At 36.9% G+C, this 16,422-nt stretch overlaps 1 protein-coding gene and 1 long non-coding RNA gene across 2 annotated transcripts in view; both read left to right on the forward strand.

The window, feature by feature from the left end:
* The window catches only part of LOC116320064 (basement membrane-specific heparan sulfate proteoglycan core protein-like), an 84,460-nt gene that overhangs the window by 33,437 nt on the left and 34,601 nt on the right, over window positions 1–16,422 (forward strand). The window lies entirely within an intron of this gene.
* LOC120439149 lies at window positions 12,795–13,699 on the forward strand. The gene is made up of 4 exons (XR_005612411.1): window positions 12,795–12,854; window positions 13,211–13,273; window positions 13,490–13,552; window positions 13,664–13,699. It is a non-coding gene; the product is annotated as an uncharacterized LOC120439149 (long non-coding RNA).

Genomic DNA, 16,422 nt, shown 5'->3' on the forward strand with positions numbered 1-16,422 from the left:
TCATTCACTCTCACATTCACACACTGGTGGAGGCAAGCTACAGTTGTAGCCACAGCTGCCCTGGGGCAGGCTGACAGAGGTGAGGCTGCCATATCGCGCCATCGGCCCCTCTGGCCAACACCAGTAGGCGGTAGGTGAAGTGTCTTGCCCAAGGACACAACGACCGAGACTGTCCGAGCCGGGGCTCGAACCAGCAACCTTACGATTACAAGACGAACACCCAAGTCTTGAGCCACGATCACTTGATGTCAAGAGATGTATTCTAAAGCACTTCTTCAGTTGAGAATCAGAGAGGAGAAACACAGTTTTACTTGTATACAAGGGCAGCACAGAGCACCTGCAGTGAGAGTGAGGGCTCTGTGACACGCGCTCTGAGACTGCCCTGGTCTTTATTTATACATCAGTGGATGTTTAGGTGTGCGTGTGTGTGTGTGTGTGTGTCCCCATAAACGACTTCCCTAAACCTGCTGGTCTGGAAGTCCAACAGTTCATCTAAACAAAATGCACTTACAGACATAGATACGTTTATCCTACCATAAAACAATAAGACAAGGTACGACCTCTCCCATGCTCCCAGGATGTGGGTGTGAAAACCAGAACACTCTGGAATGCACACAAAAGTCCTTGCAGCCTTCTACAGATCACACATCCTATCACTACACAATCGATTATACACCTCTAAGCATATATGGAAACTTATATCATTAAAAGCTTATACTGACTACTAAGTACAATTTTCCATTGACACTTGATAAGTTAGAAACACTGTGAGCATTTAAAAAAACCATACAAAATGCACTTGTGTTTTCCATTATCCAATGGGCATTAAAATAAATAAATAAATAAATAAATAACATTTGCTTTGAATCAGAGTTTTCTTAGTTTCACACCTGTCAGCTCTGGTCTAACTGATGGTCTGCATCACAACATAAAAATGAAAAGAATTTCCAGAATGACTCAAAAATCAGATTTTTAGGTTTCATAAAGGTGAAAAGGATACAGGAAGATCTGTGAGGTGAAGAACAAATTACCACTCATCAGAGCTGTGTTCCATGTGCAAAAGAGAGTTTAATGTGAGTTCAATCTAAAGAGAGAGATACATCAGACTGACAGTTACTTTAAAAAATAAATACCTAAAATTGAGTTCCGGCTCAGTACAAAGGGCACTGCATAAGGACAACACATATAATTTAAAAACTAAACTCTTCTAAAAAAAAAAGGCTTGATGAATGCTGGGAGAACACTTTTGTCAGATCAGACCAAAATAAATGTGTTCAGATGGAGTCCAGAACAGGACATTGCTGTGAGTCCCCAAGGTAGGAGTGTAATGACAACCAGTATATACATTTTTTTTTAAAGATTTATAGATGGCACTATGAATATCTGTGGATATATATACAATTACTGGCTGATGAGGTGACTCCAAGTTCCCAGAGACCTGACAGAAGAGGAACATTGCAGCTTAAAATTGGACACTTCAAAAATGTCGTGAGAGTTTTCAAAGAAGAAAAAGGTAAAAAACTATGACCTGACCTCCTGACTTGAAACAAAAGAACACATTGTATATGTGTCCAAACCTCAAACGAGGCAGTGGAACACAGAGTGGCGGAGTTTGATATATTACTCTTTCTGGGTCACAAAATAAACTTTTAAGAGAAAGACATGTGAAACACAACATGTGAAAGAAACCTATATGTGTTTGCCATGGACAGGAAATGTAAACACGTCAAACAACTGCTGTGGTCAAAGCTACAGAAACTGTTTGAGGTAGGTGTAAAAGTGAAGGAAGCACAGAGAGGTGATAGACAGAAAAAAAAAGTCAGAGAAAAACTGATCTTATCTGGTTTAAGTGCAGCTTCTGTTGGTACATTTATTATTCATACAAAACACTTTGTGATCATCTGCATCACATCAGAGTGGATCAGAGTGCAGTGATGATGGGGCACACTTTGCTCTGCATGACGGGGTTATTCTGTAAGTACATTTCTGATGTTGTTTGAATGGCACAGATCAAAATATTTAATATTTGTTAGAATTACAGTGTATCACTGGTTTAAATGTTTAACTGAGAGTTTAAACTGAGAATATTTGCATTTTTTCATGATTTTAAAGCAAAATGTTGGTTGATGTCTTGGCTCAGTTTAGGGTGGTGCATTTTGTTGGATACACCTTTGGGTTTTGGACTTGATTCATTGTTATTGTTTAAAATTTGTTACATCATTAGTTTTTTAAACTATTGACAATTTTAAATGTGTTTTTTTTGTTTCCTTAAATTTTGAAATGTCCTGATATTAGTTTATGTGCACAGAAACTTTTTGTTAAATTTTGGAATTTCACTTTTACAAAATGCCCGGATTCATCATAGTTTAATAGTTTAATTATTTATATGGCACATTTAATTATCTGAATCGGTGGCACATTTAATTACAACAGGAGCGTTGACCAAAGTGCTGTACAAGAATACAACATACATAATAAAATAACTTAGAGTATTGATAGCAAACACCAAATATGAATTAACAAATAACTCTCACGCTGTATTAAAAGCCAGTAAATAAAAATGTGTTTTAAGATAAGATTTAAAAAGTTTGACAGTGGGAGCCTGTCTGATGTGTAGGGGTAAATTATTCCAGAGCTTAGGCGCTACGACTGCAAATGCTTGATCGCCTCTATGAACCAGCCTCAACCTTGGTACGGCTAAAAGCAAAAGATCACTTGATCTAAGGGGGGTATAAGTCTGCAGGAGTTCAGACAAGTACCCGGGAGCCTGTCCTTTCAGGGCTTTGTAAGTCAACAATAAAATTTTAAAATTAATTCTGAAGCGGACAGGGAGCCAATGAAGAGAGGCAAGCACCGGGGAAATGTGTTCACATCTTTTTTTAGTACGTGTCAGGAGATGAGCTGCAGCATTCTGGACTAACTGCAGCCTTGCCAGGCAGGTCTGGCTAACTCCAGCATATAAGGAGTTAAAATAGTCCAGCTGGGATATAATAAAAGCATGAATCGCCCGTTCAAAGTTTTTAAAAGATAAAAATGATCTCACCTTAGATAGAAGCCTCAGTTTGAAGAAAGACCGCTGTACGACTGAGCTAATTTATTTTTCAAAGGTGAAATCGCTGTCAAATATAACCCCCATGGCATGCGATTTGACAAAAGGCTCAAGACTGTGCAGGTTAAAATTAGAGGTGCTGGGATTGCTGCTTGGTCCAAAAATTATCACTTCGGTTTTGTTCTCATTGCAGTTAAGGAAGTTAGAGGCCATCCAAGATTTAACTTCACCGAGACACTGAAGTAAGGGTTCTAGTGAGGTAGGACTGTTTCCCTTCAGTTGAAGATAGATCTGAGTATCATCGGCATATGAATGAAAACAAATGTTATATTCTCTAAAAATTAGACCTAGAGGCAGCATGTAAATGGAGAATAAAATTGGCCCCAGTATAGATCCCTGGGGAACACTACAAGTAAGGGGAGCTGAGGAAGAGATAAAATCGCCAAAGCTCACAGAGAAGGTCCTGTAAGACAGGTATGACCTGAACCACTCTAATGGGGTGCCCTTTAAGCCACAATGCTCCAACCATGAGATTAAGATGCTGTGGTCAAAGGTATCGAAAGCAGAAGTCAGATCCAGAAGCAGAAGCACAGCTGAGTCACCTGAATCGGTGGCTAATAAAAGATCATTAAGAACTTTTAAAAGTGCAGTTTCTGTGCTATGAAGAGTTTTAAAACCAGCCTGAAACCTCTCAAGAACATTGTGTCCATTTACAAAAGATGCAGCTGAACAAACACAATCTTTTCCAAAATTTTCGACAGGAAGGGGAGCTTTGAACTAGGCCTGAAGTTAGTGAGGACAGAGGAGTCAAGATATGGTTTTTTAAGTACATGTTTAAAACAGGCTGGCACAACACCTGAGCCAAGGGTGCTATTAAAAATAGCTAAAATGTCAGAACTGACAACCTTAAGGAGTAGGGCTGGGTATCGTCACTGATTTCTAGAATCGAATCGTTTCCGATTCACAAGGTCCCGAATCGATTTGATCCACGATTCGATTTAATTTGATTTGATTCGATTCCATTCGATTCACTTCGATTCGATTCAATTCAATTCAATTCGATTTGATTCTGGGAAATTTTGACAGTCAGAAATATTATAATTCAGATCAGTACATTTACATATTTTTGTATCTATAAAAAGGAAGCTGACACGCAAGACTTTATCAAAGGTGTGAGCGTCACATCAGATGCCTTTGTGTCAAAGTAGCTGAAGATAAAACACAGAAAAACATGAAGGTGATTTTCCTGGCCTGGGATTTTATAAAAATATTCTGCAGTACATCAAAAACGAAAGAAAACCATTAATCAACTTATGAACGTTACCTCTGACGTTACAGCGGTTTTATTAGAGACACGGCTAAGCGTTTTGCATGTTGCATAATTTTAAAAAGTTTAAATTTGTTCAGTATTGAATGGCAGAAATGAGGTTTTCTTTTCGGAAGTATGTAAAACGAAAAAAAGGAAAAAAACAGCGGCCGACAGCGCTGTAAACAACAGTAGACTTGTGCGTAACAAGCAAGCGAATAATGCAGAAAACAGATTTTTAGACGGGAAACTGTTCTTGAAGTACAGAGAGAGAGAGAGAGCGAGAGAGAGAGCTGTGCATGAAGTGTGATTTTATCGTGGTGGAAGCAAAACAGTAAAAGTCAGAGTGATTTCATGACGATGTTTATGTGAAGCGTAGTTTGGATCTTCTTTTGCTGCTGGTTCGGTCAATATTGTTTGGAGAGAGATCAAACTAACAGCTTTAGAATCAGCGCAAAAAGGGCGTGAACACAAAGCGCGGACCCGCCGACAGATCAGAATCAGTGAGCTGTCGCTTTCAGCCCCGACCGTGTCCGTGCAGTTGTTGTGCCAAAAAGTGATTGCCGTCCGCGGGAGCGCGCGCAGCCGCTTAAAGCTGCAGCGCCCATCAGGTGAGAAAGGCGACATCTCACTGATTCTGATCCGCGGGTCCGCGCTGTGTGTTTACGTTCTTGTGCAGAATCCGTGTACCTGCTCTCATTTACTGTTTTGGCTGTTTGGTGGTTGTTGAAATTTTGTGAGGTTTCACCTGAGATTCTGGCGTTTCGGGCAAAATAAATTTATATTAAAAAATCGATTCAGGATTTTAATGAATCGATTTCACGTTATCCAAGCCAGAATCGATTTTAATCGATGAATCGATTATTAAAACCCACCCCTATTAAGGAGTATTATTTTCTATCAGTTTGAGCCTCATGACTTTTTCATCTTTACTTTAGTGCTCATTACATTCTCCTATGGAAATGCTCAAGGTGAGGGGTTTTTCCTGTTCTTCCTTTTTATAATATATGTATAATGTTGCTAGAGCACTTGTGTGACACTATAAATTACTAGTGCTCTCCCAGTTTTGCTTTCTGAGGCGAGCTCTTAACTGGATCCATTTAAACCTTAAAGGTTACTGTCCCACAGCCTATTAAAGGAAACATGGAAATCACTTTAGTTTGTTTGCAGATCAAAGTGAAATTTATTTGATTTGGTTGATCAGATATTCTTGGTGTGTGTTCTGTGTGAAAAAGACTTCCAGCTGACCCTCTTCCAGCTGTCTTAGGGTGAGAGACGAGGTACAGTCAGGTTACTTTACTATACTACTGTATAGTTCAAAGACGTTAATGCTTTTGTGCTGCTTCATAAGTGTAAGAAAATGGCTGGCTGTACTTTGTACTGCAGCTTTTAGCGTCTCATCAACAACATGTGGCACTTTACAAAGCAGCAACAGTGTACTTGATAATTATATCTATGATAGGAAGGAAAAATATCATTGTATTTTTAAATGCAAACCATGTTTCTTCATCTAAACATCCACAGCAGTTTGATCCCGTCTGAATTCTGCCACATAAATTAACAACGTCATTGTATTTGTGGTTTAAGTTGTCATGGATGTTTGTGAGGGTAGTTATGCTCAGTAAAGGTAGCAATAAAGTTTCTAAAAATATAAAAAGCATACCGAAGAACAAAGAAAACAAAATGTCTGTTTCTGTAAGACCTCTGTCAAGTTTTAAGACATTAAATTTTAAACTTATTTTAATCTATCAGTGTGTTAAAATTAATTTTCAGGGGTAAAAACACCTCTAATTAGTTCCATCAGTGTATGAATGCAGGTAGAGAGGAGTTTAGTTTAACTATTTAGATTATTTATTGACATTTATTGTCTTTTATTCATATATCTGTGTGCTTGGAGGTTTGTAAATATTTATAAAAAAATAAAATAGTTTTGAATTGTAAATAATGTATCTTTATATGTGAGAAGACAAATGTTTGATAATAGTGATGGTTTATGACAAAGAGTAAATAAATGTTTTTTCACATTTAAAACAAGTCTTGGACTTGTGATCTCCTCATTTCCTCTTTAGCCACTTAGTCAGCTCACGTATGTTTAATAAAACTTACTGACTGACTGTCTTTTCATAAAAATCTGACAAACATGGTCAGACCTTGTTAAGTTATTATTTCTGTGTAAAAGGAAGGAAGCAGAGAGAAGTTTTAAAAAGTCTTTGTTTCCTTCACAGCTCTTTGGTATCTGCTGTGCTGCTGCTTCACTCTCTCTCTTTACAGAAAGTTGTGGAAGTTTTCAGACGTGTCACTGCTGGATGTGATGATGGGAGCAACTTTCACTTCTATTGTTTGATTCATACTGATCCATAAACATGTTTTAGTAAGAAGAACAGAGCATCAGTCATTTGTACCATTTCAGGTCATGTGATCAGAGGACTCTCATGTTTGTTACCAACATGGTTGTTTGTAGACTGGATTAGATTTTAGTGCACTGACTCAGATCAGAGTGGAGCTGGTTTAGTTTATCTAAAAAAGGTTTAGTTCTCAATCAGTGCCGGTGTGTTAGCAGCAGAAAACACAAGGGACAGAACTGAACTTTAACAAAAAGCAAGCTGTTTATTCAGGCTGATGAGAAACACAAAAAGCAAAAGGCAAAGGTGAACAAAGGTGAAACTAAACTGTAACCAGAACTGGGGAAAGGTAAAGCCCGACATGGAAGAACTATAACTGTAACTGTAAGCGAGAACATGTTTTTAGTTTGATAAATCCTGAAGTTTCTATCTTTATTGTAGTGCTCGGTACGCTCCTCTGCAGTGGACATGCTCAAGGTGACTGAACAGTTTTCACTTTTTTATGTCTTCCTTTTAATTTATTGGGTAAAGATTAATCTAAAAAAATATGACATAAATCTAAATTACCATTCACCTGTTTTATATTTATTTATTATTCAATATATGAACAGTTTTTACTTTACTTCTTTCTTTTCATTTATTTAGTAAAGCTTCATCTCAAAATACTGAATAAATCTTAATTACAATTCACTTATGTTTCATATTTATTTATTATTCAATATATGAACAGTGTATGAACATACTGTCACAGATTGTGTTTGTGCATAAAAGTGTTTCAGGTTGTTAACTTTGTGGTTGTGTTGGATTCTAGATGCTGTGCTAACTATTGAACCCAGCTGGTCCAGTTTTTTCATCGGAGAGTTTGTTACCTTCAAATGTGACATGAATGAAGGAGAAGACACTGACTGGGAATACAAACACATCAGGGATGGTCGAGAATTAATCGGCTACAACACAATCCAAGAGTACACATTAGAAATTAAATATTCAAGTCACAGTGGAGAATATCAGTGCTCTGGTCGCAAGAAGGGATCATCTTATACAAAGAACAGTAATACTGTCTCTGTAACTGCATTAGGTAAGTCCTCAGTGACCAATAATGTGATGATTCATGTTGAAAATCATTTGAATCATAAAATACTGACATTTAATTAATGTTGTCATTGAAACTTGGAACTTTAACAAAAACTACTGTATTTTACTGGTTACTTTGCTCATAGTATACACAGTATTACAATACTCACAGACTGTCATTTATTATTATTTCATGTGTTATTTTAATGTATAACAAGAATAATAATAATTTTAAGTAAGGAGAAGAAGAAACATCAAAAGCTTCATAAAATTTAAGGTGATGATGTTTCTGTTATCTAAACCTGAAACTAGGCAGATCCCTCTGAACCCATCATTGTGTTTCCTTCAACAGTGAACTGCATTAGTTTACATTCAGTGTGACTTCTTCATGCCAGAGATTGGACAAACATTTATACTGTGTTTATTTAGAGATCTACAACCTGAATTACTGCAGCTCTGTCACCATGTTGAGACAGAAAAAGGGCAAATATTTGAAGTGTCCTAAACTACCTTTATAATGGATGAAGTGTGCATTTTGTTCTCTTCTTTTTCATAACATCAGATAAACCCAGAGCCACACTGACAGCAGGAACAACAATCATACCAGTAGGGGGCAGTGTGACACTGACCTGCTCTGTGCAGAGCTCTGATGGATGGAAATATGAGTGGTTCAGACGAACCCAAACAACCTCTGAAGTTCACATCAGAGATCAACAAAACAGAGATATCAGAGTATCTCAAGGAGGAAACTACAGCTGCAGAGGAGCAAGAGGAAACCCAGTTTACTACACTGATATAAGTGATGATGTCACCATTGAGAAAACCAGTGAGTTCAGTAATTTAGTTTGAAATATACATTCACTCATGATTATCAAACATACAATGTTAAGTTTTCTGTGTTGATTTCATGTTTCTGTTTGTATCTCAACTGTTAATATGTGTAAACAGTTTCCAATAAAGTTGTTGTAAAACAACAACCCAACTGGCCTCAGATATTCAGAGGTGAGACGATCACTCTGACATGTGAGGTGCAGGAAGGAGGTGAAACCACTGAGTGGGAGTATGGATGGAGAGGACCCAGCACACCCACACAGTGGACACACAATAATGATGTGACATTCAGAGTTTCTGAGTCCAGCAGTGGAGACTACATGTGTAAGAGTCGACGCAGAGATGACTCATATTCTTCAACAGAGTGGAGTGAAGCCTTCACATTGTCAGTATCAAGTAAGTCATGTTTGTTGTGTGATCTCCATTTGACAAATGTCATAATGGTCAGCACAGGATGAATTCAATGGTCTACAAAGCATGTTCCATTGTTAGTCAGACAAAGAGCTGCAGCTGATAGTAGCCTCATTGTAGACAGTTTGTCACCACTTTGTGTCATCAACTTTCAGCTGGTATAGAGACGCCAATGCTGACCTGCTGCTCCATCACCTGAGGACAATAATGAGATAATAATAATAATAGTAATAATAATAATAATTTCAAAGAAATAGCAGCAAATCTACAATTTATATAAGAAAGAATAAGTCACTCTTGCCTGTCATCTCATAAAACACTGCCATTTGTTAAAATAAAACACACATGACTGGGTTTAATACAAAAAGCAATGATGACCAATCAGATTCAGAGCTTTAGTGAAAGTATTCAGTGTTGGAGGCGAGTTGGGTGCAGAGAGAGGTCGGACCCGAATGCAGACACTGAAAACGGACTTAAACTGAGAGTGAACCTTTATTGCGACGGAGCAGAATACCAACAAAAGTAAAATGTGAAAAAAACTAAACAAAAACCTTAAAAAAACAAGAATAAAGAAATTAAAGACCTGAGACATGGGAAATGCAGTTTGTGATAAGCAGTAGAAACGCAGACGAACTGACCAGGAACAAAGGGAAACACACACAGTATAAACAGCGGGTAACAAGGGAATAACGTAACAGGGAGGCACAACTGAACCTAATCTGATCAGAGAAGACAGTCAGGGAGGAAGACAAAGAGAATAGACTGACGCAGCACATGAGGCTGTCAGAAACTTAAACAATAAAAAACTAAACACGGGTCATCAGACCATGACAAATTACTTTTTAAATACAGCAAAGAAAATGTAAAAGTTTCACTATGTTGATCAAAATGAGTTTACTGTTTATTTTATTCAAGATTTGTTCTTTTTTCTCATTTCCATCTAGTTGTTTAAATGACTTTTCAGTCATTTATTTGTTTCTCCTTTTTTTAATCTTTTTTTTTTTTTTTCTAATCTGAACTGCAGATAAACCAAAGGCCAAACTGAGAGCTGATAACACAGCTGTTCCAGTAGGGGGCAGTGTGACCCTGACCTGCTCTGTGAACCCATCATCATCATCTGGATGGAAATACTACTGGTACAGAGATGGAAATTACTCTGAAGCCCGGACCACACAAGATGCAGTTTTCCACTCAAATGGACAAATCAGTGTCTCACAGGAAGGACTCTACAGGTGCAGAGGAGGAAGAGGAAACCCAGTTTACTACACAGAGGACAGCCAACAAGTTCACATTAACACAACTGGTGAGTTTGGATTCAGGAACAATGTTGAATAGATTGATGATTGAAGATTACTATGAAGGCCAAATGGCCTTCATAGTAATGTGGAGTCTAGAGAATCAGGCTACATTCACACTGCAGGCGAAAGCGCATCAAATCCTGTTTTTTTAACTCTATGCTACCCATCTCCGATCATGGTATGACAGTGTGAACGACACAAATCCGATATTTTCAAATCCGATCTGGGTCACTTTCGTAAGTGGTACTGAATCCGATACATATCCGATGTTTTAGAAAGCGACTGCTGTTTGAACGGTCATGTCGCATTAAATCTTTTACGCCACTGGCACAAGACAGACGCCAATTATCAGCGCCAGAGAAGACATTGCGAACGCTTCCTGGCCATCCAGCATAGATGTCAGTGAAACTGTTGGGTAGACAACGTTGGAGAAACGTGAACATTTTATTTGTACTGTATAATCTGCAGATTCTGACAGAAATCTGCAACTATCCTTTGAAGCACCGCTCCTCTCTAAAACAGCAATAAGGATCATTATTAGGTTTTTTACATTATTATGTAAATAACAAAATAACTTAAAGGAAAAATTGGGAAACGTAAAGTCCGAAGTCTTTATATTAAAGATCATCAGTCAAACAAACAGAGCGCTTTGTGTGTGACGTCTTCTTTTGCGCATGCGGGCCGCTTTGAGCGTTCACACTAGAGAGCGTTTGCTGTCGCATTTTATTTGTAGTGTGAACAAGCAGACAAAAAAATCGGATTTGATCAATTAAATCGGAACTGAGCATTAAGACCTGCAGTGTGAATGTAGCCTTAGTGTCAGGAATGTGATCCAAGGACGGGAGACTAGGTGGGATTATGAATGTGAAACAATCATTTTCAGCAAATCTCCAAATCAACATAAATTCACAATTAGTTCTGTAGCAACTCTACAAGTAACACTGCAAGTAGAACAGGAGTCACAACATCAAACCTCAGAGCAGAGTCATGCTGACAGTTTCTGACAGGAAACAGAAAATCTCAATGTAAACATCAGTTTTTGTTTCTTTATAATAAGATTTGACATGTTTGACATATTTATATAGTAAAAGTTTGTAAAGCAGATTTACTGAAGTCAACATTTTAAGAGGAAATTTTAAGAGACTGTGTGTCGATGTGTTCACTGTGGGGAGTCAAGTCATTTAAATACTGCAAGAGGAAAACAGTGAATCTATTGGATCTATTTTGTAAGAACGATTATAAAGTTATGTTATAAATATCAAATATAATTAAACTTCTTTAATAATTATTGTTTGTCATTACAGTAACTGTGTCAGGAGCTGACAGCTCTTCATCTCCTGTGTGGTTGATTGTTGGACTGGTTTGTGGAGTCTCTCTCATTATTATTCTCCTGCTCTTGTTGTATCGCTGCAGACAGTCCAAGTGTAAGAGCCTCTTCTTTTCATGCTGTATGAGAGAGTTTATTTACTACACACACTTTAATTATTCACACATATATGTGTATTCTGATCGAACTATTTACATGACAAATAACATTGTAATACACGTGACTTGTAATAACATTTGTCTCTTTCACAGATTCCTGCTTCACCAGGTTGGTAAAATACTTTTTATTATTATTTTAAACAAACATCAGTTACTTTTGAGTTTATTGTGTTTATTTCATGTTTCAGGTGGATCCAGTCTGAGAGTCACAGTCCGGGCTCCTCCACAAATCATGGAGTCAACCAGAATGAAACTCATGAATACAACTCTCTTCATCCTGGTCAGCACTTAAACCGATCTTTATTATCATTATTAATATTGACTTTTCATTCAGTCTCCATTAACAGGAACATTTCTTAGGTTCAGTTTGTGCTCAGCAGTTTTTCAAAGAACATTTATCAAAATCCAGTTGGACAAACATCCAAATAACCAACTGACTACATGCACAAAAGATCAGAAACAAACAGGATTTTACAACCTGATTGTTTCTTTAACTCGACTGAAAGAATCCACAAATGTTATTGTTTCATATCAGAACAACACAAACAGTAACACCATGATGGGTTCATGCTCTGAAAATATCTGATAGTCCTGGATTTGACTCACACAGTACCACCGAAAGTTCTTCTGTTTTTGCACTTATTTTTAAATATGCATGTTTCTGGTTTGCTAACCTCTATGAATCAATCACACAAGTAGCATATTTTGAAAGGCATGTAAGATCTAACAAAGAAACAGATTTTTGATTTGAGGAAACTAAGTGCAACATTTTTACATTCCAGGTGCAGATGAACCCCAAGATGTCACATATGCTCTCATTGAATTTAAAAACGTCAGAAAAAAGAGTGAGTGTCGAAAACAATATAGATTTTTTTGTTTTCAAAAACAAAAATTATTTTAATTTATTTGTTTATCTGTTCAATATAGAAAAGAAAGGTTAGAAAGTGTTTTGCTTCAACATTAATGACTTTAATTTGTTTGTCTGATCATCTTAACAGGGAAGCATCATAAACCAGAGCAGAGTGCTGTTTACTCTGAGGTGCAGACGGGAGCTGCAGGTACAGTCACAACAGTCTCATTCAGTGTTTGTACTTGAATGTGTCATCACATCATTATATTGCAGGTAATTATAGGTCAACATGGAGTTTAGTTATTCACTTACCAAGCTTAGCTACTACATACGACCACTACACATCAGCAGAGTTGAATCTTATACACATCGAGGGCCATTCAGAGTTTAGTGTAAGTTTGTCTGCTTCATATACAGAATGATATTGTTATTGTACAGTATGGTATTGTCCATCTATATGTCCCCAAACTAAATAGTTTCTCTCATGTTTTTACTCTGTAGTAATGTTCTTGTCATCATATCTGTGCTGAACAAATGTGTCCTGAGCTCTGACGTCTCTTTTAGAGGACAGTCTGATGTATGCTGAGGTCAAACAGCCCAAAAAAGAAAAAGCCAAGAAAAACAAAGGTGAGCAAAGTCTGCCATCATCTCCACTGAATATTGTTCAACATGTTTATCTGCTCTTAAAATGTAAATCTGTTTATTTTAATATTTATATTTATTTATTCAAGCAGCTGATTAATAAAATTGATCGAACTCTTTTATCTTTGCATTAGTGGAGACATCAAGTTTCCTCCTGGTTAATGATATTATTGTTTTCAATGATCTTCTCTTCATTCACAGGAAAATCAAGTCCTGCAGCTGATGCAGCAGTTTATTCTGAAGTCACATCAGGAAGCTCTCTCAGTAATTCTGCTGCCATGCAGGCTGATTTATTCTTCACATTATTAAATGTCTTCAGCTCATAATATCTTTACATGTTGGAAATCACTTTGTCTTTTTGTGCTTGTCTTACAGGTCAGTGAGGAGAGCTGTAGCAGCAAAGCCAAGAAGAAGCTTTTATGAAGCCACTCTTGCTCCTCTGATATCTATGCTCTCATTTTTATGAAGATTATATATTTTTAAAATACACTTTTAAAAAGAAATATTCATTGTTAAAGGTTTTGTATAAAACTTTGAATGTATCCTGTTCCAACAGCCGCAAAAAAAAAAAAAAATAGTTTGAAATATGTGATCATATATTTATTTTTTAATATAGCGCAACTTAAAGTCAGAGTTGTTTGCCATGACTTTTGTTGCCATGAAAACTGGATACTGCTGGACTTCAGGTTTGCTCTGGCCATTTTACTTTAGTTATATTGTTTGTCCTGTCTTAGTTTTATCGTCTTTTGTTATTCTATTTGAGAAGGATTTATCTTTTAGCCCTTTTTAGAGTCATTTTATATATTGTGAATAAAATAAATGTTCTTATTTGCTACTCTTTTGGGTGTAAAAGACTTTTATTGGTTACTTTCTATTTTGCCTCTGGCTTATTTTTATCAACTGAAAAGCCTCATGATTTCCAAAAATGGGGAAACTAATTATGTGGTTTCAGCCAAAAGCCTTCCGTTTATGAGATGTCTTTTTCATTGTATCAGCACACAGCAGAGAGTAAACAAGGAGTTCAGACAAAAGCACAGTGGAAAAATCACTTTGATAATTATCACTGTTACATTTAAGTATGCAAGACACTGTGTGAAAAGCAATGAAAAATAATTGTGGTCATTGTGGTGCTGAGACATGGAAGGTGGGAAAAAAGCAACAAAAAATGTGTGAAACTGAAAATTTCTCACACTGAAACACAGCCTGTATGAGTCTGTTTAAAAAAATAAAAATAAATCTGGTCTTTTCAATATTTTCCCCATGTTTTTTTCAAACCTTTATACGTCAAAGCCACCCTGCTGAATAGCTATTGAAACTTGTATAGGCAGTATATAAACAACAAATAATATACTATAAACAGCAGGTTACATTTAAATGTATTTCCCCATTTCTGTTGTTGCCAACAAACAAACTCAAACATCACCAACAGCAAAAATCAGTATTTAGAAAATCTGTATGTTTCCGTCCCTCCCCTACTCCCTGGCAGCTGGATTGCAGGTTGTGTCAGATAGCTCAGCGATCATTATGCCAGCAAGAACAGCATTTAAGTCAGTGAAGTATCATTTTGAATTTGTATTTGAAAAGGACAAAAAACAACACCACAGTGAAATGCAAACTGAGTCTATCTTATATGAAGTGTCTCTACTTTTAACCTGGAAAATTTCCTGTTAATACAATCATACTGTGATTTTCATGCCAGATTTCAGCCTTGTCCTTGTATGCAGTTTCTATAGTCTCTCTGAATGTTTAGACATTATGTATTTTTATGATCATATATTCACAGTCTTCACAAAAATTATTCTGGAATGCTTCTGCGTTTCGTAGATAAAAAACAAAAAAACAAACAAAAACAAACTATCATTATAAACTATAGACTATAAACTGAAGGCTATCAATATATCTATAATACAGAACATAGTACCATAATACAAAGATTAAAAAAATTACAAAACTAGATTAAGTTATGAATTTATAAGATTTTCAAATCACAATTCTCTCTTTTTTTTAAATTTACATTCCATGCAGCATTCCATTTTTTTTTTTTTTTTTTGCAGATGAGTCTGTAAAACTGAATCTCCTTATTCACTTAAATTCAGCACATGCCTTAGAAGTGTGATGACCTCTTGGCATATTGTTCCCTCAGTCTTGGATTTATGTTGTTTGTACTGTGCAGCAGGCTAACTACCTGCATGAGCTTCACCTGGACCCAGTGAGCTTGGCTATGAAGGCTTCTCTCTGTCCTGACTTTGGCATCCACATCCTTACTTAGCTGCAGCATGATTTCTTGAGTTATTTTGCTATCTTTACACTCTGCCACACATACATGCATGATTTACACTACTGACCTGCTGACAATCATGTTTTCTTTATTTATATTGTCATTAATCTATTCTTACTTAGTTATCACCTCTGTCAGTCTCCTCTCTTGTTTTTCAGCCAATGAGCCAGGGTTGCCAGGGTTTCCATGGCAACAAAAGTCATACATGCTCTAGAAACCATCACAGCAATACAGTAAGCATGTACTCTGTCTTTTATCAGCCATAGCTCACACATCAGCCTGGCTCTGATGTGTGGTTAGTAGAAAGTTCTGAGTTTAAATAAGCTGCTATAGTGAGTGATGAATTACTGTTGTGGTGAATAAGCTTTCTTTGGCTTGTGATTATAATCAGTCTGTTTGTAGCACATCTCCCAATGTACACACATACAGTCTCAGACAGTTTCCTTCCAGAAATCACACACATCAGTTCCGGTCCTGCTACTGTGCAAAACAGGATAGAATATTATTTGATGCCTAGCAGTTGTGCTGGTCAGCCTCCTCTGGCATTCCCCCTGAACCCACTGCACCACCCCTTCCCTGCAGCTGAACCACAAACCACACCCAACCACCACGGACTGAAACTTTGCTACCACTTATTCCACTGAACATAAGTGTTGGCTGAGGAATTTTATAAATGAATGTGTTTATTTGGTACAGGCCTTTCACAGAGTTATTATGTCTGTGAAAATAAATGCAAGTGCAACTTAACCCTTAAGAACCCAGACCTATTTCTACTTTCATGAAAATTACGGGGTTGTAAGTTATATCAAATGAATCATATATAACACATTTCTGAAGTTTTTTTTTGTAATAGCTC

This window comes from Oreochromis aureus, linkage group 3 (assembly GCF_013358895.1).
Source record: "Oreochromis aureus strain Israel breed Guangdong linkage group 3, ZZ_aureus, whole genome shotgun sequence".
Taxonomy (NCBI): domain Eukaryota; kingdom Metazoa; phylum Chordata; class Actinopteri; order Cichliformes; family Cichlidae; genus Oreochromis; species Oreochromis aureus.